This window comes from Camellia sinensis, chromosome 12 (genome assembly GCF_055761805.1).
Source record: "Camellia sinensis isolate YWXY chromosome 12, ASM5576180v1, whole genome shotgun sequence".
Taxonomy (NCBI): Eukaryota; Viridiplantae; Streptophyta; class Magnoliopsida; order Ericales; family Theaceae; genus Camellia; species Camellia sinensis.
The window spans coordinates 44,929,405-44,956,405 of NC_138972.1; positions in this window are offsets into that span (position 1 = coordinate 44,929,405).

Genomic DNA, 27,001 nt, shown 5'->3' on the forward strand with positions numbered 1-27,001 from the left:
TCAATCTTTTTATCAAAATTAATTTAGGAATTTAACAATTAAATTAGTTTAATTTCACAATAGTCCCTGTGGATCGATACCTGGACTTGCCATTATTCTGATAGAATTTGGTATAGTTTAGTATTTAATTTTGGTGTGTTCAACGACACATCAAATTTTGGCGCCGTTGCCGGGGACTTCTGGCGAAATTAGTTAATTTAAAGTTACATTCTTATTTTAATTTTTAGTTTAGGATTTTATGCTTTTGGTGTTGCTAAGTGTGCAGAGCGTTGGAAATTGGAGCTATCACTGAAGTGCAAGCGGAGCGCAGCCGAGCTTCAAAAAAAAAAAAAAAAAAAAACCCGCAGCGCTAAAGTGAGTAAACAGAAGCAAACACTCACAAGCAAAACACCAAAGTGCTAAAACGGAAGTCAAAGCTCAAACAGAGATTGGAGATAACGTCTACACGTCAAGCATCCGCAAGACGAGTAAAGCGTTTTCGTTAAACCGCTGTGAGTATTTCTTCATTTGGTATTTTGCTTTCATACTTAGTGCACAGAGTCGGAACTTGTTGTGTGTGTTTGGGTAGTGTATGCACGGGCATCGTTCTTGTCGCCCTGAATTGTGGAGTTTGGACTTTGAACTAGAAAGGACCCTTAGGAGACTTAGGACCTCTGCCCGTATTCTTAGGCTTGAATATTCATACATTGAGCCATTAGAGATGGAAGATCCTAATGTCCCGAATGAGCCTAACCGGACACTTAAGGATTATTTTACACCCACCGCATATACATCACCATCATGCATCCAATTACCCAATACCACTGCTGCTCATTATGAGATCAAGTCCAGCACCATACAAATGCTCTCATCATTCCATGGACTAACTCATGATGACCCTTATAAGCATTTGAATGAATTTCTGGAAATTTGCTCGACAGTAAGGATCCAGAATTTCACAAATGAGGCCTTAATGTTGCGATTGTTTCCATTCTCGTTAAAGGATAAAGCCAAACACTAGCTAAATTCTTTACCTGCTAATTCAATCACAACTTGGGACCAATTACAGCAACGGTTCTTGGAGAAGTATTTTCCCATAGGTAAAACCAACCAACTTAGGCGAGCCATCACAAACTTTGCTCAAATGGATGGCGAGCAATTCCATGAGACTTGGGAACGACTTCGAGACCTTCTCCAACAGTGTCCCCACCACCAAGTGCCTAATTGGCAACTTGCTCAAACATTTTATTATGGCTTAACTGAGCCACACCGCCAAATGGTGGATTCGTCCTGTGGTGGGACATTTATGTCTAAAAATGATGCCGAGGCATGGCAATTGTTTGAGAACCTAAGTGATAATTCCCTTCACCATGCCTCCGCAGCCCGGCAAGTCCGGCAACCCATAGTTGGAGCCCCGAAAAGAGGGGGCATTTATGAGGTCGGGCAAGACCTAGAGTTAGCCCAACAAGTAGAGGTATTGTCCCGCAAGATGGACCAATTATTAGCTACGGGACATGCTCCTACCCAACATGATCAGCCTCAATTTCACGAGGCATGTGTTATTTGTGCGAGCCCTGCTCATGACTTGAGTGAGTGCCCTTCGGCATCACAATTTCCGGAGTTAGTCCAAGAGCATGTGAATGCGGCTCAAGGATTCTCTAACCCGGGTAATGACCCATACTCCAACACATATAATCCGGGATGGAGAAATCACCCTAATTTCTCATGGAGGCCCCCTTCACAAGGCACTTCTTATAATCCTCCACCACCAAGGCAGAATTTCAATAATTTTGCCAACCAATCATCTTACCGACCACCGCAACCGTATAGACCCCCACAACCATACCGTCAACCACAACCCCCTCCTGTTCCTCAGGGCAACTCTGCCTTTGAGACTCAGGTGTTGGAAGTTCTTTCAGAACTTAAGGGGTTAGCACCGATAGTTCACTCCCATACTCACTCTATTACCAAGATAGAGACCCAATTGGGTCAAATGGCTAACAACATGAATCGGAGAGAAGAGGGAAAATTACCAAGTCAAACTGTGGCCAACCCTAAGGGACAATACGGGGCAGAGAGTTCGGGTGGGAATGGTAAACAACATGAGCAAGTGCAGGCGGTGGTTGCTTTAAGAAGTGGTAGGGAGTTAGAGCCTCAATCAGTTGCGTCTGATGCAACTAGAGTTAGGAAGGGTGACCACGGTGGTTCACCAAGTGAGAGCAAGGGTGAGGGGGAAACACTTAAGAGGGATGAGTTAGTCTCTAGCACTCCATATGTGCCTAAGGCACCCTTTCCCCAGTGCCTTGATACACCGTCCCCTTTTAATAAGAAGGCGACATCTATGGAGGCAATGATGGAGGTCTTTAAACAGGTGAAAATCAACCTCCCCCTGTTAGAGGCGATTAAGCAAGTACCATCATATGCCAAATTTCTGAAGGACCTTTGTACGCAAAAGCGTAAATCTAGGACACATGTGTCCCAAAAGGTCCTACTCACGGAGCAAGTAAGCTCCATCTTGTTGAATGACACACCTTCTAAGCTTAAGGACTCAGGTGCCCCAACCATTGCATGCATTATAGGGGACCACTTCATTGATAGGGCCTTATTGGATTTAGGGGCTAGTGTTAATTTGTTGCCGTACTCTGTGTACGAGGAATTTGGGCTTGGCGAGTTGAAGCCCACTACTATTACTCTTCAGTTGGCTGACCGGTCCCTCAAAGTGCCACGTGGCATGATTGAGAATGTGCTAGTTAAGGTTGATAGGTTCTACTTCCCTGTTGACTTTTTGGTATTAGATATGGAACCGGTAGCCAGTTCTAGGAAACAAATCCCGGTGATTTTGGGTCGACCTTTCTTGGCTACGGCCAATGCATGCATTAATTGTCGGACCAGGGTTATGGAAGTTTCATTTGGTAACATGCAAGTGAAACTTAATGTTTTCCAAGCATCACAACAACCTCATGAGAGAGAGGAGTGCTTATTAGTGGATGTTGTGGATGAGATTGTTGAGGAGGCTTTGCCCTCCATTCTTGTAGAGGACCCTTTGGAGGCTTGTCTAGCTCATTTTGGGTTTGAAAATTTTGATATAGATGGGTCAGTTGAGAAGGTGAATGTCTTACTCAATTCTTCTTCTACACCGGATTTTCCTCCATGGAAAGCCCGGTTTGAGTCACTTCCTCCTCTGTCGAGAGAGCCTGCCACACCTTCTTTGGTCACACCACCTACACTTGAGTTGAAGCCACTTCCGGCCACACTCAAGTATGCATTTTTAGGGCCTCAAGATACTTTACCGGTCATCATTGCATCTGACTTGACTGCAGCGCAGGAGAGTCAGTTAATGAGTGTTCTCGTGGCACATCGGAGTGCTATAGGGTGGTCAGTGGTTGATTTGAAAGCGATAGATCCCTCCATGTGCATGCATTATATACACCTAGAGGAGGACACCAAACCTTCTCACGAAATGCAACGGAGACTGAATCCTAACAAGAAAGAGGTGGTGAAGAAGGAGGTTTTGAAATTGTTAGATGCGGGTATCATATACCCCATCTCAGATAGCAAGTGGGTGAGTCCCACACAGGTAGTGCCCAAGAAATCGGGCATCACTGTTGTTGAGAATGAAGGAGGAGAGTTAGTCCCTACACGAACCACTACTGGGTGGCGAGTGTGCATTGATTATAGGAGACTAAATTCCTCGACTAGGAAGGACCATTTTCCCTTACCTTTCATTGACCAAATCCTAGAGCGGTTAGCAGGGCAGGGTTTCTATTGTTTTCTTGATGGCTATTCGGGGTATAATCAAGTCCCGGTGTACCCTGCTGACCAGGAAAAGACCACATTCACATGCCCTTTTGGCACTTTTGCTTACAGGCGCATGCCCTTTGGGCTGTGTAATGCACCGGCGACTTTTCAACGGTGTATGATGGCCATTTTCTCCGATATGGTGGAGAAATTCTTAGAGGTTTTTATGGATGACTTTTCGGTGTTTGGACCGTCTTTTGAGGAATGCCTTAGGAACTTGACTAGAGTGTTAGAACGATGTGCTGAGGCAAACCTAATCTTGAGTTGGGAAAAGAGCCATTTTATGGTTCGTGAGGGTATAGTGTTGGGACACATTGTGTCCCCTCAAGGTATAGAAGTTGACAAGGCTAAGGTTGACCTCATTGCAAGCCTTCTTCCACCCAATTCTGTGCGTCAAATTAGGTCTTTCCTAGGGCATGCAGGTTTTTACTGTAGGTTCATCAAAGACTTTAGTAATATATCACGTCCTTTGTGCAGTTTACTAGTTAAGGATGCACCTTTTGTCTTTGATGAAGCATGCTTAAAGGCATTCGAAACACTAAGAATGGCTTTGACCACCGCCCCAATCATGAAATCACCAGATTGGTCTCTTCCCTTTGAAATCATGTATGATGCTTCCGATTATGCTGTCGGGGCTGTGTTGGGCCAAAGGGTCAATAAGGCACCATTTGCTATATATTATGCTAGTCGCACTCTCTCGGATGCTCAATTGAACTACACTACTACCGAGAAAGAGTTGCTAGCTGTGGTCTTTTCCTTAGACAAATTCCGGTCTTATCTCCTAGGTTCCAAGGTCATAGTCTTCACTGATCATGCCACTTTGCGGTATTTACTATCTAAGAAAGAAACCAAACCTAGGTTGATTAGATGGATTTTGTTGCTTCAGGAATTTGATTTAGAGATCCGTGATAAGAAAGGATCTGAGAATGTGGTGGCGGATCATCTCTCTCGAATCCTCGTTAAGTATAATAGCGACCCTCTTATTTTGCATGATTCGTTTCCGGACGAACAACTTTTTGAGCTGTCACAAGCGAGCCCCCCGTGGTTTGCACATATTGTGAATTACTTGGTCATTGGGCAAACTCCGCAGAATTGGTCTAAGCAAGACAAAGACCGATTCTTTTCACATGTCAGGTATTACTTTTGGGAGGATCCGGAGTTGTTTAAATATTGCTCCGACCAAGTGATCTGACGGTGTGTGCCGGAGAGTGAGGTGCATAGCATTCTTACATTTTGTCATTCTTCTGCATGTGGCGGTCATTTTAGTGGGCATAAAACGGCCGCCAAGATTTTACAAAGCGGATTTTATTGGCCCACAATTTTTAAAGATGCCCATCAATTTTGTAGAACTTGTTTGCGCTGTCAGCAAATGGGTTCGATGTCTCGGCGTGACATGATGCCAATGTCCCCTATTCTTGTGGTAGAAATATTTGATGTTTGGGGGATTGATTTTATGGGCCCTTTCCCGTCGTCGTTCGGGTTTGAGTACATTCTCTTGGCAGTAGATTATGTGTCTAAGTGGGTGGAGGCAATAGCTACCCGAACAAACGATCATAGAGTGGTAATCAAATTTTTGCATGAAAATATCTTTAGTCGTTTTGGGTTTCCTAGAGCCATAATAAGTGATCAGGGTACACATTTTTGTAACCGGTTCTTTGAGTCGGTAGTTAAGAAATACTCTATCACCCATAAAGTTGGCACTCCATACCACCCTCAAACTAGTGGCCAAGTAGAAGTCTCGAATAGGGAGGTAAAACACATAATTGAGAAAACGGTGAGACCGGATAGGAAAGATTGGTCACAACGGTTAATTGATGCATTATGGGCTTACCGCACTGCTTATAAGACACCCATTGGGATGTCACCATATAGGGCAGTGTTTGGCAAAGCTTGTCATCTCCCGGTTGAACTTGAGCATCGAGCATTGTGGGCCATAAAGAAGTTTAACTTCGATATGGCTGCGGCTGGGCTCAACCGGAAATTGCAACTCAATGAGCTAGAGGAAATCCGGAATGATGCATATGAGAGTTCGAGAGTTTTTAAAGCTCGGACTAAGGAATTCCATGACAAGCACATTAATAGAAAATCTTTTGAACCCGACCAAAAAGTGTGGCTTTTTAATTCAAAATTGAGACTCTTTCCGAGTAAGCTAAGATCAAGATGGGATGACCCCTTTGAGGTTGTTGAGGCAATTAGTCATGGCGCCGTTGAGGTGCGAGATCCAAAAACTGGCCATACTTTCAAAGTGAATGGCCAAAGATTGAAACCATATATAGAGTGGATTGGGAATGGGGATATGATTGAGTCCATTGCTTTGATGGACCCATTTTACCATGATTGATAAATTGATTTCTTGTTCTCTTTTCTTTCCCTTCTATGCTATTTTGTTTTTCTTTGTTCTCGTTATGCTTTACTTGTGTCTAGGGGACTTTAAATCCTCTAAAGGTGTAATTCCTTTGGTGTTTGCCGTGCCCGAACGGCATCTGACGGTCTGGTATAGCCACCTAACCGTGTTTGTAGTGAGTTCCTAGGAGACCAACTGAGACGGTGGAAACTAGAGTTCGAATGGCAAAGCCTAGAACACAAAGGTTTGAGATTTCCGAGACTAAAGTCTGGTTTAAATACCCAGGGGTGTGGAGATTGCTTCAAAACTACCTCAGCTTGAACTCTGTATGGCAGCCCCATAGATTGAGGTGGCTTTATGCGCCTCGATTCTGGATACCAAATCAACCTAGTCTGTCACCCTGTTGGAGAATAGGGAAAGTTACAAATACAGTTAGGGAGAAAAGTAGTACCCGTAATTTTCGCGTGAAGATTATACCTTTAATGGGCATTCCGTATGTTCTTTTGTGCTATATTTATTCCGGATGTCAAGGTAGAAATGTTTATTTTCTGTGTTAAAAAAAATGAAAAAAAAAGGGGTTATACTTGCTTTAAAAAAAAAAAAAATCGCCGCACGTGCGGCCTGGGCCCCGCACGTGCGGAAAAATTGGGCAATGCATTCTGCTAAATATGCAGGTGCGGAGGATGTGCGTTGACCAAGCTGCACGTGCGGCTTGACTCCCGCACGTGCGGGACGCCGATTTGCAAAAAAAAAAAAAAAAAATTGAAATCGCCGCACGTGCGGCCTGGGCCCCGCACGTGCGGGAAAATCGGCAAAACCCCAGCTTGCACTCTGATAAATATGCAGGTGCGGGACGGACGTGCGTTGACCAGCCGCACGTGCGGCTTGACTCCCGCACGTGCGGGATGAAGTAATTAAAAAAAAAAAAACAAAAAAAACAAAAAAAAAAAGAGAAGCGCGGGGATGGAATCGCCGCACGTGCGGCCTTGACTCCCGCACGTGCGGGGCGGAGAAATAAAAAAAAAAATTTGTTTTGTTTTCTTATTATTTTTATTCTCATTTATTAATTTTTTTTATTTTAATTTTCGTCTAAAAAAAAAAGTTAATTTTGTTTTGTTTTCTTATTATTTTTATTTTCATTTACTATTTTTTTTTAATTTTCGTAAAAAAAAAAAAAAAACCACCTTATCTACTCACTCTCTCCCAATCACTCTCACACTCTCAGATCTCTATCTCTCTCTCTCTCTCTCTCTCTCTCTCTCTCTCTCTCTCTCTCTTATCCCCACAAACCCTTCTTCTTCTTCTTTTTCTTCTTCTTCTTCTTCTCTTTTCTTTTTCTCTCTTCTTCCTCACTACCATCGTCTCACCGCCGGCATCACTTCCCTCTCCGTCCGGCGAAACTCCGGCGACCACCATTTTTTCCGGCGAACTTCCATTCTTTTTCTTTCTTTCTCCACTTTTTCAAGGTAAAATTTTCTTTTTCTTCTCTTCTTTCTTTTGCGTAGATTTGTGAAGGTAGGAATCAATTTGTAGAGTTTTTGGTTTTATTTATTTATTTATTTATTTATTTTTCATCTTGATCTAGTGTTCATCAAAAAAAAAAAAAAAACAAAAAAATTTTTTTAGTCATGACTGATTTATTTCTTTTTAGTAATTTTAGTGGTCATTATGATTTATTATTATGATTTTTTTAATTTTATTTGTGCTCTTTTAGTTTTAGAATGCATGTTTGTTAGTTTCTTTCAAAAAAAAAAAAAAAGACCCAGACTCGGCATATGAGGCAGATGAGGACCGCACGTGCGGGAAAAAAAAAAAAAAAAAAAAACTTCATAAATATTGGTACTAACACTAATCCTAATTTAGTTTTTTTTATTTATTATATTTGTTTTGTTTAATTGCTTCGTAGTGATTCTGGATTAATTTAATTAGTTAGTGAACTTTAGTTTTAGTTTTATTTTTCTTATACTTGTGTAGTTAATGATTTTCTTTTAATCTTATTCTATGATGTCATTGTTCATATAAGTACTAAGTAGTTTAATTTATATTTTATTTTGTTTTAAGAACTTTTATTTACTTTTCTTCTCTTCAAAAAAAAAATAAATAAAAAATAAAAAATAAATAAATAAATAAATAAAAATAATAAATAAATAAATAAATAAACATGTTTAGTTTTGGTTGTTTGATTCTATAATTTAGTCTATTTTGTAGTTTAGTTATTTTATAGTCTAGTTTAGTTTAGTTTATTTTATAGTTTAGTAATTTAATTTCATGACATGTTACTTCATTTATTTAATTAATTAATTTCGTTTTTACACAAAAAAAAAAAAGTGGGAATTGCATGTGGTACATTCTTTCATAATTTATTTGATTCTCATGCTGGTTTCACGGGTATCTATATTTATTGTTGGTGTGTGCAGGATATGAGTCGCCGTGTCACTGCTCGGGCCTCCAAAAAGGCCAGGGGTGCCTCCTCTTCGGCGCCACCACCACCACCATCCTCGCCACCACCACCAGGAGACTTACCATGGTCGGAGTGGGCTTCACGGCCTCTTCACAAGCTCACGCCGTTCAACCTGCCATTCTTCCAGCATGACGAGGACACTACTTGGGCGGTTGAGCAGCTCCGACTCCGGCAACAGTTGAGCATTTGCGCCGTGACAGTGCCCACTTATCCTCGCTTGGTCTGATTATTCTACCAGAACCTGCATGAGACACCCACTGCGGTTGGACTGCTCTCTAACATTGATGGTCAGGTTGTTCACATCACCTCGGCCATGATTGCCACAGTGTTAGAGTTTTTCGCCAAACCGGAATATCAGCCTTTCCCGGAAGTTGAGGATCGCCAACCCGTACCTCGCCTCATCCAGCAATACTTCCCGAGAACCCACGGTGACCCCAGTTTCACATGCTTGCGGCGAAGCAAGCTACCTAGCCGCTTGCTTCTCCTTGATTCCATGGTCCATAAGAATGTCCTTCCACTTGGGCATCGAGCTGAGCGCCGTTTGGAGTTTGTGCGGGTTTTACACGGGTATCAGCTTGGCTATCAGGTCCCGCTTGAGGATTTCATTTTGCTGCATTTGCAGAAATTTCTACGGGAGGCAGTTCGGCCTACTCATCTGCAGAACCTGACTTGGCCCCTACCATTCGCCAATTTGTTGACACTTGTGTTTGAGCTGAACCACCTCCCCATTGCTGAGGATGAGGAGATTGATCGAGGGTATCCGACATTCGGCCAGCGGGAATGGCAGCACAGTGTATCTCGCATCCCGCAGCCGGTAGGTGCCCCCGTTGATGAGGCCCAGGACCCCGTCCATGACCACCCAGCTCATCCTGTTCCCCCCGTGCCTCCCCACAGGGACCCACTCTACATGACTCGCAAGGAGTACTTACAGCTTTAGCACTCTGTCGATCAGGTCCATCATACTCTTCGTGATCACCACCAGAGTCTCATGGAGTTGCGCACGGATTTTCAGGCTTATCGCGACTATTCTCAAGCGCGTTTCGATCAGCTCCACGCCGACACCCTCGCCATCCAGCAACAGGGTCAGGATAACGCCTTCGAGACGCGCGCTTTGATGCAAGCTTTGTTTGCCCAACATTTCCCACCACCACTACCACCACCGGCTTCTCTCTAGTACCCGCCTGTATATTGCTTTGTCTCTTTTATTTTTATTTTTATTTTCCTTTTTATTAAAAAAAAAAAAGAGTGAAGTGTGTATATGTTACTCTCTGCCTGCCTGGATGTGCACCTACAATTCTGGTAATTTTCTCTCATTTCTCTTTACTTTTCCATTGAGGACAATGTCATATTCAAGTTGGGGGATAAGGGTTATATTTTATTTTGTGCATTCCTATTTGGCTCATAATTCATGCTTATACCTGTTTCACTTGACTGCATTACTTCACCTGATGTGACTTTTTGCTAGTAGGGTGATGATATTTGCATATGTTATTTGGAGATCATAGTAGACTTGTATGAAAAGGATTTATTGGGTAGATACTTGCATGCCATGTTTGCACGAGGAGAGTTGTCTGTTTTTGTGATTTTAGTACACTTGTCATGAGTATGTCTTAATTCACATGAACACACTATCATAGCGGTGATCTTTTTATTATAATCTCTAGTGTACATCATTGATAATAGCTATAGTTGCAGAAAAGAATAAATGAGGAGCCAAGATTCCTAAAAAAAAAAAAAAAAAAAAAAAAAAAAAAAAAAAAAAAAAAACATACTTAACTGGTTTGGGTCCGTAGCCTTTTTAACTCGAGTTATTAAGCCTGTAGGGGTGTCTCTACACTTAATGCCTTAAAATCGTTTGGTTTGGGAGTCATTGGCCCAAAACTTGCTGCATGGGTTAATTAGAAAGCTTAAGGGACTTGGACATTGCACAGTTAAGGAAAAATAAGAAGAATGACTTGTTCAGATTCGTAGCCTTTTCAACTCGAGTTATTAAGCCCGTAGGGGTGTCTTTACACCTAGTGCCCTAAAACCGTCTGGTTTGGGAGTCATTGGCCCAATGCTCGTTACATGGGTTGATTAGAAAGCTTAATGGATCAAGGCATTGCACAATCATTAAAAAAAAAAAAAAAAAAACAACTTTGAGAATCTTGGCTGCAACAGGTTAGTTTTTCTGTATATGTTGGGTGTTGTTATGAGTTATAATGGGCTATTATAGTGGATAGTTAACTAATATGGAGATTGCACTTTACACCGAGGGTACTCACGACTTGTCTACTAGCATGCACAAGTATAGGAAACTTTACTTTTGTATGAACTGAATTGTGGTTTTGACTCAATAGGTTCCTTCATGCTTGTCCACTGTGCCTTTAATGACTCATGATGTCTAAATACCACACTGTAGTGGCACATAAGTTGATTGTTAGATGGAGTAGTGTGGTCATTTGTTGTTGAGTATATATGAATATGTTAATGTTTGTGGGTATCATTTCTGGAAACCCTCACGAGACTTTACTCGTCCACCTGGGGTCACCTTGTGGTTTAAAGGCTTGTTGCATATGCTAAATGCAACCGTTTTCCCACGAAAGAGGAAATAGATAGATTTTGTTTAATTTTATTTTATTTTACTTGCTTGAGGACTAGCAAGTAGTAAGTTGGGGGATGTGATTAAGGCCGAAATGTACATCATTGAGGCCGTTAATTAGAATCTCTTAACTTCACTTGTTGGTCAAACTGTATATTTTATGTGTGTTGAGTGTCAATCGGGTTATACATCGTCGGAGCATAAAATGAGCAAAAAGCCAGAATTTGGGCAGAGTTGACTTTCCCGCACGTGCGTTGACTTTTTCCGCACGTGCGTTGACTTTTCCGCACGTGCGTTGACTTTTTCTGGGAAAGTCAAACCGACGTTTTAAACCTGTTTGGACGAGATTGGAAGCATAAAAAGACAAGAAAAAGGCTGGATTAGGGTTCTGAAATTGTTTGGACCTAAAGAGGGAGGCTAGGGTTTGAAAAAAGAGGAAGAAACAAAAAGCTTCAAGGATGTCTCCCATGGTGGTTCCTTCTCCTTCTACCTCCTTCCACTCCTCCATGAGTGGCTAGTCTTCTTGTCTAGGGTTTTGATGAAACCCTAACCATGTAATTATGTAGTTTTCTTTTTTGATTTTATATTATGTAAGGTTTGAACCATTGTATGGTGTTTTAGAAATTCTTTATATATAATTTTCATTATCTTTTCAAATATTTGACTTTATGTGATTGTTGAATATTATCCATACATGAGTTTTCTATTCCTTCACATTCAAGGTATGGGACGAACCATGCTACGAGGAACGAGTCGTATCACTACCCTAGTTTAGAGTGAACAAGTCGTATTGCTTGAGATGGTTCGTGCTCGTACATTGAATGTGATAATCTTCTTGTTAAATGCTTTGAGCTTGTAGTTGTGAAGCATTAATTCGTTCAAACCATAGCATAATTAATTTCAATTGGAAACCCTAATCATGTGGTTAGTGGTGAATTCTCTACCCTAGGATTTTTCCCCAATTTAGTAAATCCAATTTCATTTAGTATTGATAATTTAATTCCTTAGTTTAATTTATTTGTTAATTAACTTAGGTTATGATCATTCAATCTTTTTATCAAAATTAATTTAGGAATTTAACAATTAAATTAGTTTAATTTCACAATAGTCCCTGTGGATCGATACCTGGACTTGCCATTATTCTGATAGAATTTGGTATAGTTTAGTATTTAATTTTGGTGTGTTCAACGACACATCATTTATGTGGTGTTCTTCCTCTATAGCTTTCACCACCAACTAGGAGCTCCCTTAACTTGGAGAATGAAAATTTTCTTTCAGAAATTCTGAATCAGATTTCACATGCTTTAACTTCTCATTTGGCACCCAATCAGCCCACTAGGAATGTTTATGGCTTTACCATAGTTATAACCGAATATGGCCTAAACTTAGTTGAAATAGGGCTTTCGAGAGAGAAAATTCAAAACAGTCCCCGAACCACCGTGTGGCTCTCATGGACAGCTTCCCCATGACAAATAGGACTTGTGAGAACTGACAGAATATAATTCGGACCTGTAGGCTGGGAGTTAGAGTCGAATATGCCCTAAACTTAGTCGAAAAAGGGATTTTCAGGGGCGAAAATTCAAAAACCACCGAACTACCATGTGGCTCACATGGATAGCTTCTCCGTGACAAACAGGACTTGTGATAACTGACAGAACGTAATTCGGACCCATAGGTTGGGAGTTAGAACCGAAAAAGCCCTAAACTTAGTCAAAAAGGGCGTTTCGAGGGCGAAAGTTCAAAACAACCCCCGAACGAATGTGTGGCTCATATGAATAGCTTTTCCATGACAAATAGGACTTTTGAGAACTGACGGAACACAATTCGGACTCGTAGGTTGGGAGTTAGAGCCGAATACACCTTAAACTTAGTCGAAAAAGGGCGTTTTGGGGGCAAAAATTCAAAACAACCCCCGAACCATCATGTGGCTCACACGGATAGTTTCCCCATGACAAATAGGACTTGTGACAACTGACAGAATGTAATCCGGACCCGTAGGTTGGGAGTTAGAGCCGAATACACCCTAAACTTAGTCGAAAAAGGACTTTCTGAGAGCAAAAATTCATAACAACCCCCGAACCACCATGTGGCTCACATAGATAGTTCCCCCATGACAAAAAAGACTTGTGAGAACTGATGGAACGTAATTCGGACCCGTAGGTTGGGAGTTAGAGCCGAAAACGCCTTAAACTTAGTCGAAAAAGGGATTTTCCGGGGCGAAAATTTAAAACAGCCCCTGAATGACAGTGTGGCTCACACGGATAGCATCGACATGACAAATAGGACTTGTGAGAACTGATGGAATGTATTTCGGACCCGTAGGTTGGGAGTTAGAGCCGAATACGCCATAAACTTAGTCGAAAAAAGACTTTCTGTTAGCAAAAATTCATAACAGCCCCCGAACCACCGTGTGGCTCTCATTAACAGCTTCCCCATGAAAAATAGGACTTGTGATAGCTGACGGAATGTAATTCGGACCTGTAGGTTGGGAGTTAGAGTCAAATAAGCCCTAAACTTAATCGAAAAAGGGATTTCCGGGGGAAAAAATTCAAAACAGCCCCCGAACTACTGTGTAGCTCACACAGATAGCTTCGCGATGACAAATAGGACTTGTGACAACTGACAGAAAGTAATTTAGACCTGTAGGATGGGAGTTAGAGCCGAAAATGCCCTAAACTTAGTCGAAAAAGGGTATTTTGGAGGCAAAAATTCAAAACAGCCCCCGAACGACTATGTGGCTCACTCAGATAGTTCCTCCATGACAAATAGGACTTGGGAGAACTAACGGAACGTAATTCGGACCCGCAGGTTGGGAGTTAGAGCCGAATATGCTCTAAACATAGTCAAAAAAGAGCGTTTCGGGGGGCGAAAATTCAAAACATCCCAAGAACGACTGTATGGCTCATACGGATAGCTTCGCCATGATAAATATGACCTGTGAGAACTGACGGAACATAATTCAGACCCGTAGGTTGGGAGTTAGAGCCGAATACGCCATAAATTTAGTCGAAAAAGAACTTTCCGTGGGCAAAAATTCATAACAGCCCCCGAACCATCATGTGGCTCACACGGACATATCCCCCATGGCAAATAGGAACTGTGACAACTGACAGAACGTAATCTGGACCCGTAGGTTAGGAGTTAGAGCTGAATACGCCCTAAACTTAGTTGAAGAAAGACTTTTCGGGGGTGAAAATTCATAACAGCCCCCAAACCATCGTGTGGCTCACACGGACAGTTCCCCCATGACAAATAGGACCTGTGACAACTGACGGAATGTAATTCGAACCCGTAGGTCGGGAGTTAGAGCCGAATACACCCTAAACTTAGTCGAAGAAAGACTTTCTGGTGCTGAAAATTCATAACAGCCCTCGAACCACTGTGTGGCTCACACGGATAGTTCCCCCATGACAAATAGGACTTGTGAGAACTGACGGAATGTAATTCGGACCCGTAGGTTGGGAGTTAGAGTCGAATACGTCCTAAACTTAGTCGAAAAAGGGCATTTCGGGGGTGAAAGTTCAAAACAGTACCCGAACGACCGTGTGGCTTGCACGGATAGCTTCACCATAACAAATAGGATTTGTGAGAACTAACGAAACATAATTCGGACCCTTAAGTTGGGAGTTAGAGAAGAATACGCCCTGAACTTAGTCGAAAAAAGGTGTTTCGGGGGCGAAAATTCATAATAGCCCCCGAACCACCGTGTGGCTCTTACAGACAGCTTCCCCATGACAAATAGGACTTGTGACAATTGACAGAATGTAATTCAGACCTGTAGGTTGGGAGATAGAGTTGAATAAGCCCTAAACTTAGTTGAAAAAGGGATTTTGGGGGTGAAAATTCAGAACAGCCACCAAACAACCGTGTGGCTCACACGGATAACTTTGCCACAACAAATCAGACTTGTGAGAACTGACGGAACGTAATTCGGACCCATAGGTTGGGAGTTAGAGCCGAATACGCCCTAAACTTAGTCGAAAAGGGCGTTTCGGGGGCAAAAATTCAAAACAGCCCCCGAACTACCATGTGGCTCACACAGACAGTTCCCCCATGACAAATAGGACTTGTGACAACTGACGGAACGGAATCCGGACCCGTAGGTTGGGAGTTAGAGCCGAATACGCCCCAAACTTAATCGAAGAACTTTCCGGGGGTGAAAATTCATAACAGCCCCCGAACCACCTTATGGCTCACACGGACTATTCCCCTATGATAAATAGGACCTATGAGAACTGACAGAACGTAATTCGGACCCGTAGGTTGGGAGTTAGAGCCGAATACGACCTAAACTTGAGCGAAAAAGGACTTTCCGGGGCTGAAAATTCATAACAGCTTCCGAACCAGCGTGTGGCTCTCACGGATAGCTTCCCCATGACAAATAGGACTTGTGACAACTGACGGAATGTAATTCGGACCTGTAGGTTGGGACTTAGAGTCGAATAAGCCCTAAACTTAGTCGAAAAAGGGATTTTCGGGGGCAAAAATTAAAAACAGCCCCCGAACCACTGTGTGGCTTACACAGATAGTTACCCTTTGACAAATAGGACTTGTGACAACTGACAGAACCTAATCCGGACCCGTAGGTTGGGATTTAGAGCCGAATACGCCCTAAACTTAGTCGAAAAAGGACTTTCCGTGGGCAAAAATTCATAACAGCCCCCGAACCATCGTGTGGCTCATATGGACAGTTCCCCCATGGCAAATAGGACTTGTGAAAACTGACGGAACGTAATTCGGACCCGTAGGTAGGGAGTTAGAGCCGAATACGCCGTAAACTTCGTCGAAAAAGGGCGTTTCGGGGGCGAAAGTTCAAAACAGCCCCCGAACGACCGTGCGGCTCAGACGGATAGCTTCGCCATGACAAATAGGACTTGTGAAAATTGACGGAACGTAATTCGGACCCGTAGGTTGGGAGTTAGAGTCGAAAACTCCCTAAACATTAGTTGAAAAAGGGCATTTCTGGGGCGAAAATTCAAAACAGCCCCTGAACGACCGTGTTCCTTACACGGTTAGCTTCACCATGACAAATAGGATTTGTGAGATCTGACTGAACGTAATTCAGACTCGTAGGTTGGGAGTTAGAGACGAATACGCCCTAAACTTACTCGAAAAAGGGTTTTCCAAGGGTAAAAATTCATAACACCCCCCTACTACGCCTTACACTTAGTCAAAAAACTTGCAACACTTAGTTAAAAAAGCAACAATTTTATTAAAATAACATCTACATATTCTAATAATTGCCTTTATATATTTATAGGACGAAGAAATTACATATTACATTGTTTGTGCAGTTGGTTGGAATAAATATTGCATGATACATATATATATATATATACTTTCTTTTATTTCCAAGAAGACATTTCTCGCTTGTTCTACCTTAAATGCATGTTAGAACATATTCCATATGGCTGACTGAATTGATATTTTGTAACCAATTCTAATGTTTCATTTTTTGTTTTTTTGTTTTGTTTTGTTTTTTTTTTGTTTTTTTTGTTTTTTTTTTTTTTTTTGTAGATGGCTTTGTTGCGTGGACTTGTGGATAATCTATATTGGTGTATGGAGAAGAATTTTCATTTTTGTGTAGAACTAATATAATACTTTTGTCGTCCTCAGCTTTTGTGTAGTTCATTATTACTGATACAAAAAACTTTTGGCAATCAACAGATAATGACTGTCATGGTACATAGATCACCTTCTATCGTGGTACATATACACCATTTGTCGACGTACATATAGGACGTTTTGTTATGGTCCATAGAAAACTTTTGACGTGATACATATATCACCTTTTGTTGTGGTACAGATTACGATGGTAATTTGTACCATGCCTAATGGTAATTTCGCTTGGTAATAATTGTATTTTTTTTGTATACGAAGGGCATTCATTTTTGTATGATATATTTTGTATAGAATTATTATTTTAGTTTGGACAATAGTTGATTTGTATGGCCTTTGATATTTAACGTTATTTATTTTTTGGTAGATGGATGCAGATTGTGGAATGATTGATAGTATGTATCATTTTGTTTTTATAGGTATTATAGGTTGCATTGTATATAGACAGGTTGTGGAGAAATTATAATTTCACGATAAAACATAATATCATGTTTTTGGCGACTAAACAATTAGTAGCTAAAAAGAAATTGGGAAAAGACATTTGACAACTAAAAGTTTTGTAGCAAAAAAAAAAAAAAGACATTTAGCGACTAAAAGTTTAGTAGCTAAAAGAAAAAGAGAAAAAGAAAAAAAGAAGACATTTGGTGACTATAACTTTAGTAGCCAAAAGAAAATCAAACATTTGGCGACTAAAATATTTCGTAGCTAAAAACGAAAAACTAAATTATAAACACACTTTTACTGACTAAAATTTTAGTAGCAAAAAATGTAGAACTTTGGGCGAACAAATATTTAGTAGCCAAAAGAGAAACTCTTTGCCAACTAAACATTTAGTAGGCAAAGATGGGGACTTTTGACGACTAAATTTTTAGTAGCTAAAAAAGAACTCTTTGCCGACTAAAATTTTAGTAGCTAAAAAGGTGAGACTTTAGACGACTAAAAGTTTGGTCGCCGAAAGGGTCTAATTTAATTTAATGTCGAACATTTTGGTGACTAAATATTTAGTCGGCAAATGAATACATTTGGCTTTAGTCGCCAATTAGCTTTCCCGACTACTCTTCGGCTACTAATTTTGCGACCAAAAAATTTAGTCGCTAAAGCCTTTTGGCGACTAAAAATTGACTTTTGGCGACTAAGAATTTAGTCGCCAAAAGTGAAAATTCTTGTAGTGGTCTCAAAGTGTAAATGAAGTGATGAGTAAGAGAAATCAAGAGTTATATTACCCTTATATAGGCTTAGTTAGTGGATTAATTATGTAATACCCCTGTTCCGTAATATGCTAATTGGTCCTTAAGTTGTTTATGGTTATGTGTTTAGCCTGGTTTTGTATGCCATTATGTGAAAATATGTGATTTTGAATTTCTATCTGTTCACCGTAGGAATATCTGTTTGATTTTACCGCTTCGGGAATTAAATTGAAGGCCTTATTGGCCACAAAACTCGAAATCGATTACGCCATTGTGGTTGGCATAATTTTTAGAGCCTACAGTGAAATTTAATTAGAAATTGATTCGGGTCAGATTAAGTTGATTAAATTGATAATTTAGTGCCCAATTGTTTATTATTATTATTTTGGAATAGTGGGGTTTGATGTAAAAGGGCACTACACCCTCAATTCCTTCCCTTATGTGGCTTTGGCTGATTAAACTCTCTAGAGAGAGTGAGAGACTCGAAATTGAGAGAGAAAGGGGGAAATCATCTGAGTTTGCTCTTGAAGCTTTGGAGTCTTGAAGGCTAGCTCAAGAATTAACCATAGATTGTGAAGATCAAAGCTTCTAGGTGAGTAATTCTTGGATTATAGTTCGTAATTTTGTGTGTTCAAGCTAATTTGGTGATCAAGAATAAGATTGAAATGAAATTGTGTTGGAATTGTTGAATTGAAGCTTAATATGTGCATGCATGTAAGAAATACTTTGAAATTTGCATGTTTGAGCACAAATGTGTATAACCTATGTGAAATATTAAAGGAAACTCATGTCTTGATCACCATTTGTGTTATCTAAGTTGAGAATGATGAGCATCTCCCACATGCATGTACAAATCATGGGAGTATAAGTCTTGAATGTTTGAATTTGAGCATGTTGATGATGGGTTTGAGATATTTTGGGACATGCATGTAGATAAATCATGGAATTGAGCTTCCTGATGTTATAATCTTGCATTGGTACCATGTTGGTATGATTATATTTGAGATTTGAGCCATTGCATGCAAGTAATGTAGCTGGAAAATCGAATTGGAGCTCAAGAACACAGTTCTGGGTTTTCCAGAATTTTGAGTTCCGCTCGAGCGGGGAACCTAACGCTCGAGCAGGAAATGCGTGCTCCCAGTACTGTTTGCAGACTTGATGTCCGCTCGAGCGGGGGAGCTATTTTGACAGGCCTTCCGCTCGAGCGTCCTATTTCACGCTCGGGCGTATTTTTGATGCAACCAGCACTTTTGCAGGCCTATAGGGTCCGCTCGAGCGGGGACCCTGTTTTCTGAAATTTTGTTCCTGCGTTCTGTGTTTCGTTTTCCGTTCTCCTTCACTTGTAAGCACTCTTAGGCATATGTTAAGCATTGTAAATGAGTTAATAAGATAAGAATAAAGCCTAAAGAGGAATATATGAATTAAGGAACGGATTGAATTGTCAATGACCCTTTTGTGTTCATGGAATGTGTAGGGTTGAGCTCCAGGGTGAATCCACAAGCCGATCATTGTGAGTAATATCGATATTTGAATGCTTGTGAATGTCCAATTGTCTATTCCCTTATAAGCTTTATGAATTGCTGATTGGGATTATGGACGTAAGTCTGATATGAATAAACATAAATGGACCCAAGGTCGTTTTGATAAACATAAATGGACCCAAGGTCGTTTTGATAAACATAAATGGACCCGAGGTCGTTTTTACATGAATGAGTGGGCCGAAGGCCGTTTTGAAGTGAATGGGCCGAAGGCCGTTTTGAAGTGAATGGACCAAAGGTCGTTTTGATGTAAATGAATGGACCGAAGGTCGTTTTGATATGAACGAGTAGGCCGAAGGTCGTTTTGATATGAACGAGTAGGCCGAAGGTCGTTTGACATGAACGAGTAGGCCGAAGGTCGTTTTGACATGAACGAGTAGGCCGAAGGTCGTTTTGACATGAACGAGTAGGCCGAAGGTCGTTTTGACATGAACAAGTAGGCCAAAGGTCGTTTTGACATGAATGAGCAGGCCAAAGGCCGTCTTGACATGAACGAGTAAATGAATGGGCCAAAGGCCGTTTTGACATGAATGTATGGGCCGAAGGCCGTTTTGATACGAATGTATGGGCCGAAGGCCGTTTTGACATAAATGATTGGGCTGAAGGCCGTTTTGACATAATCGAATGGGCCGAAGCCCGCTTGACAAGAATGGAGATCTGAATGGGCCAAAGGCCAGAATGTTTGGAGTTACAGTCACTTGATTTATATTTAGCTATATATCTGTTAAGTAGGAAAATGAATTGGGCCCAAGGCCGTTTGGAGTATGTTGTTCTACATATTGTTTATATGACTTCTGTATTTGATATTATTCACTGGGCTATCGTTCACACTCATTCATGTGTTTGTAGGTGAGCCAAGAGAAGTCCAGACCCAGCCTCGGTGAAGTCTGTATGAAACCACCAAGGTTTTGAGAGAGTCAGCCCTTGTGTCTCACGCATGAGACTCGCCTTCGCCTTTTTGTTATGTTTTTACATTTGTCAGGTTGGCGAAGTTTTGTATATGTCTGCTTATAGTTCTTATGGGTTGACTTAATTTTCAATGATCCTGTCTGTACAGAACCTATGTCACTATGTTTCTGTTGTGAGTTATTAACGTACGTATGTATGGTTTGTTTTGATGTGCCATGTAAGCACAGCTCTATGGACAAAGTTTTAAATTGCTTCCGTTTGGCCCCCATTAACTCTGTTAAAATACGTTTGGTTTGGATTGAGGCCGTAGGTAATCTTAGGATTACTGGCCGGTTACGTCCTTAACCCATGGGGGCGGGTTCGGGTCGTGACAAATTAATTTTTGATTAGGCTAATCAATTGGACATTAAAATATTCTAATTAAATCGTTCCGAACCGAATTTTAATTAAACCTACTATAATTTTGTAAAGATCCTGAATAACACATAAATCAAGCCAATTTTGCAATCAGTTGCCGATAAGACCTTCAATTTGTAAACCAAAACACAAGCACAAATAGATATTTCTACATTAGACAAATATAAACACAAATAATGTAATGCACAAGTAATTAACTCAGGATTTCATCTTAATTACTTATCAGGCTTATTTAATCATGGGTTAGCGTTAATCAGAGGCCGGGGTTGTTACAAGACTCTTCTAGTACACCCTTACTCATCTTCCTTGAGCTTATCAAACGTGAGGGGGGGAGAGAGAAACAATGAAAGATTGAATTCAAGCTTGGCAAAGGAGAATTGGGATGGGATTGAAGGAAATTGGCTTGCTAGCTTAAGAACTATCAACTTAGAGTTTAATTGAAGAGAGTAGGTAAGAAATTCAACTCTCACTTTTGAATTTGACTCACTAAATGTTAGAATTCAAGAGAATTTAGAAATTAAGTATAGGAATTGAGCTTAGAATGTAATGTTGAGATCATTTTATGCATGCATGTACATATGATGACATTTTGAAGTTGTTTTTTAAAGAATTTATACATGCATGTGCCAATCTTGGCTTTCTTTTTAGTATTCATTATGTTTTACATCGTTTTACCTCAATAGTTCATGTTTTGGATGGAAGGATAGCATGTAAATTCTTACATGTGTTAAATCTCAAGTTTCAAGTTTGGTTTTTCACAATTGACTTGCTTTTGGACTTTGATTTTGCAAAATGATCTTTAATTCATGAGGTTTTACAAATTTACAAATGTTTTCTCAAGTTTTGGCTCAAAAGAATGTGTTTTGAAGTTTTGAGTTTGAGTTTTGAAGCTTGGAGAACAATCTAAAAATTCTAGAATTCAGCATGATCGCTCGAGCGACGATTACTTCGCTAGAGCGCAAAATTCAAGCTCTCAGAAGTTTTGCAAAGTTTGAAGGTTGGCTCGAGCGGCAAAAGCTGCGCTCGAGCAACCACCCTTTGTTTTGAACCTCGGCTTGAGGGACCAAAAGTTGGCTCGAGTGTGAAATGAGAGCTCCAAGTAGTTTTGCAGACAATTACACGGTGGCCCAAGCGATTGATTGTGCACTCGAGTAACCACCCTTTATTTTTAGTACTTGGTTCGAGCGACCGTCGAGCGTGAAAATCGAGCATCCAGTCCTTGGCTCGAGTGACTGTTGAGTGATCGTCGAGCATGAAAATCGAGCATCCAGTACTTTTGCAGACTTTACAGACCGCTCGAGCCACCAAATTTGGTCACTCGAGTGAACCGCCTTGTTTTCAAAAATTTGGTTAAGTGTTCCAATGTGCATTTTTGCATCTTCATTGCATCTAAGGCATTCATAGGCCATGTTTAAGTTACAATAATGAGGATAAGAGTTACAAACATACGCTAAGGAAGTAGAATGATAAGTTAAACACCTTTGAGGCGTGTGTCCAATGTGTATCTGTTATGTGTTTGTGTAGGCCACGTGTTATCGCCCGCTTGATCAGTCTATTCTGTTTAAGTTATCTGTCCTACTTCTACTGGACTTATCTGTGAGTAATGACTCTGTAAAACTATGTTTGAATTTAATTATTTTCTAAACAATATGATATGATATGTTTTTTGAAATGATATTTTCAGTATAGATAAAAGATTGTCTTTTTTTTGAAATGCATTTATGGCATCCTTAGTTCACGTGGCCCTCACCTGGGGTAACAATATTTTAGCTTATGTTCATGTGGCTCTTGCCTGAGGGTAACAATACCGTGGGCAATATGCACGTGGCCTTTACTTGGGGGTAATAATACCTTGGCCAATATGCATGTGGCCCTTGCCTGGGGGTAAAAATAGTGTAGCCTATGTTCATGTGGCCCTCGCTTAGGGGTAACAATGCCATGGCTATAGGTGCATAAAAATGTTGACCTATATGGTCATCGGTATCGACTATGGTGGGTCTTTACGACCAACCTAATCTGTTAGTTAATGGATGTACCACATATAACTATTTATGAAATCTATATAAATATGTGGGTTTGAATATGTTTCTGATTTAAATTCTGATTTCTGAATCTGTGATGGACATCATTATTAAAATCTTTACTCTGTTGTTATTCACTAGGCTCCAACTCACTGTATTATTTATGTATGTAGGTGATTAGGCATGGAACCAGGCCTAAGTTGTCAGCCTGGGTTCTATTTTGTTAAGCCAGCTACCATGCCTCTCGAGGAGGTGCCCAAGTGTTTCAATGATCAAGTAGTGCTCGTGATGTTTGTCTTTATCTTTTTCTTTCTTTCGTTGAACCAGACTTTTGTATAATCAGAATTTTGGGCTAAGTCCCTTTCTGTTTTGTTTTGAAGTGAGTGACGTAAGACAACATTGTGTACATACCTATGACATCAATACTTATATGTGAATATAAGTTTTAAATTCTCTATTTCATATATGTCTGTACAGCTCTATGGACATTGTATTTGATATATTTGCTTCCGTTAGCCTCTTATTTTGTTGATTCATCTCAGAGGCCTTCGATAATCTTAGGATTACTGGCTGATTACGATGCTAAACCTATAGGGGCGGGTTTGGGTCGTGACAGCAAGCGGCGATGTCTCCATCGTCGGCAGTTGAGAATGCAAACCAAATCACATTCCGACGCCGTCAAAGCCTCAAAAGAGCAATAGATCTGCAGCTACGACGATGGATCTAAGTGATGGGTCTATAGATCTAAGAAAAAAAGAGAGATTTGTAGATCTGTGTGGTCAAGCAAGCCTTCAGTAGTGGCAACAACGAACGACGGATAAGAACGGTGAAGAGAGGATGAGGCGATAAAGGTGGTGGCAGCGGTAGTACTGATCGCAACAGTCATGGTGGCAGTAGCGGAAGAAGTGGTGATGACGATGTTGTCAACGTGGGGGAGAGAGAGAGAGAGAGAGAGAGAGAGAGAGAGTGTGTGTGTGTGTGTGTGTGTGTGTGTGTGTGTGTGTAACTTTTATGGTTTGATTCATGTATATTTTTTATGTAGAGGGTATTTTGGTCATTTTGCTTGAACTTGTTGTTTTAGACAAAGTGTTTCAGAATCTGGGCTTTTGGCCAAACAAAATTATAATTTGGACTTTTGACCTAGTGCCTTTTTTTTTTGAAGGGCCAAAAACCAGGGAAGAAAAATAAAGAACACATCTATTTTGTGATTTTATTTTCTTATTTTATATTTTTTGTTTTTGTTTTTCTTAATTTTTAAAAAAAATCAAAAATTTGAAAATGCTCATCGTTTTTATATTATTTAAATTTGTGTGTGAAAATAACTTTCCAATTTTGAAAACAACCTTTGGTATTTCTAAAAAAGTGAATTGTTTACGGAATACGATTTTGAAATTTTCTGAAAATAGTTTGCAGAAACCATTTCGCTTGAAAATTCTTAAAAATTTTCGAAATATTGATTTGTGATTATGATTCAATTTAAATAATAAATAACAATTCTAAAAAAAAATTGAATCATAATCACAAATTAATATCTCAGAAATTTTCGTGAATTTTCAAAACCTTTGCGTGGAAACAATATAAATGTCCCATTGAGGTAGTTTACTTTTTTAGTCTCATGAAATCAATTCTAGTTATTCTTATGATTTGTTGCAGTAGTCAGATTAGTCAATATCGTCAAACATGATACTAATGAAGAGGATTGGTAATCTAGTGGTTAAAGAAGTTGTAAATTAAAGGGATGGTGGCAACTAGGGAAAAATTGATGGTCATGGGCAAAGGGAATGGTAGCGGTCGTTGGTGTCTATGGGTAAAAAGGGGCAGCAATTGTTAGTGGGTGTCAGTAAGGGGAATGAATTATAGAAGAAGGGAAGAGGAAATGCGAGGGTGGGGGTTGTTGATGGTTATGGGTAACAGGATGATCGTAATAGGAAAAGAATGGGAGGTTGGCGCCTGGTGGTCGGCAGTCGTGGAACATTGAAACTTGTTGGTAAGGCTAGATGTGGGCATGGACGGAATTAGAAAAAGATTATGGGGGGTCATGGCCCTCCTATTTTTATGAAAAATACGATTTGTTATGGCATTTTAAAAATATATATATCATTTTATACATAAAATGACTCTCAATATGAAAAATACATATCACATTCTTATCCCATCTTGCATTCTCTTTTTATTTTGCACCCAAAAAACTTTTTCATCATATTAGAAATTGCTTATATGGTATTTGAATTTTTTTATGCGTATAGATATAATTTATATATCATATTGTACATACGTGAGTGTTTATGTATATGGTGAAAATTTTTATTTGTCTTTTGGCTTCTCTGATGATGAAATCTTAGTTTCGTCCCCGGATGTGGGTAAAGAGAAAGGTAGGGGCTGATCCAAGTGATTAGGATGATTGATAAGGATTTCTATAATTTGGTGTAGTGAGGAACTTCTCCATTGGTGAGGTATTAGGGTTGGTATTGCTAAAAAATGGCATGAAGATTAAATTTTTAACTAAAATTCTTGCTATACTTTAGCAATGTTATACCTTCTGTCAAATTCGGCACAAAGTTTGTAGCTAAATTTGCTAGCTTAATAAAACTATCGAAAAATACCATTCATCTTTCCAACAATATTTCACAATCATTGTTCATGTCTTTAGAAAAATGGTAGAAATCAACAATAAAATAAAATTTCATCACACTTTCATAAAAAATTATGATTGAATTGCAAAACAAAAGGGCCCAAAAATATCAAGCATAAAACTGATAAGCCTACTAATTCATCTTAACAATCACAACCATCAAAGGCCTGTGGTGCATCTAGCTATGTAGAAGTGTGTAGCACACAATCAAGATAATATCTGTAATAGAATTAGTAGTGTAAGTGGAGATTAGTTATTGTGGGTTAGAGTTAGTTAGGAATAGTATAAATATCTTCAATGTAATTCAATACAAATCAATCGATACATTTCTGAGTTTTCTTCATGATATCAGAGCACTAGAGCTCTCACCAGCACAGATCCAGAAATGGCATCTTTAAGTTCTTTTTTTTCTTCTTCATCCTCTAATCTTCCTTCTAGTAATAGTATAAATATCTTCAGTGTAATTCAATACAGATCAGTCAATACATTTATGAGTTTTCTTCAAAAACTAGAAACCTTATAATTTCACGTATAGAACAGCCGGAGCACTAAAAAAGACCATGCACAAAAAATGTTAGCATGATCCAACGGCTCCGCCTATTATGTTTCTTTTCATTTTTCTCCAGTGTTATATCTCATTTTATTTTATTTCGCATTATATAACTTAAAATTAAGTTAATAATGTTTAATTAAGTAATATTACTATATTAATTTAAAATTGTTGTTGAAATGGGAGAATATATGAAAGGAAACTTTGTTGTGCTAAAAAATAACAAAGTCATCATTGGAACAAGATTGCTAAAATATAGTAATAATTCATTTAGCTATTAAACCATTGGAGATGGTTTAAAAAATTAAATTCTTTTTTTGTTTTTTGTTTTTGGTTGAACAAATTAACAAAAATCAACAAATGATTGAGATTTGTACTGATTTAAAAGATTGAGATTGAAAATGAAATAATAAAAAAGTTATATTTAATTTATTATCAAAGTCAAACCCTAATTTTTTCCCCCTAAATATGGACATGCATTGAAATTTTACTTCTTGTTCCTCAAATTGGTGTGAAGCATACTACCATCTGAGCTACCATGCTCAAGTAACTCAAATTTTTACATAATCTTAAAATTGTTAATTGGATTGAATTTCTCTCAAATTCAAATTTAAATTTGATCATAATGTTTGGGTTCATGAGATCCACCATGTCTCCATTTCAATTATCCAAACCATTATCATATGCAAAAAAATTAGGTCAATTTGATCATCATAACTATTTTTATTTTATCGCATTTGTCTACAAAAATGACGATAAATGTGTTTTTTTTTTTAAAAGAAAAGATTATCCATTTTTTTTAGACAAACACATTAAAATGAAAAGACTATGATTACTAAATTAACTTAATTTCTTTCATAGATATATACACGAAATGTCATATAAAACAATCAATTTGAATTATCAAAATAGGATCTATGATAGACCCGCAAGGCCAAATATGACAGTCAAATTTTGGTTTGAGC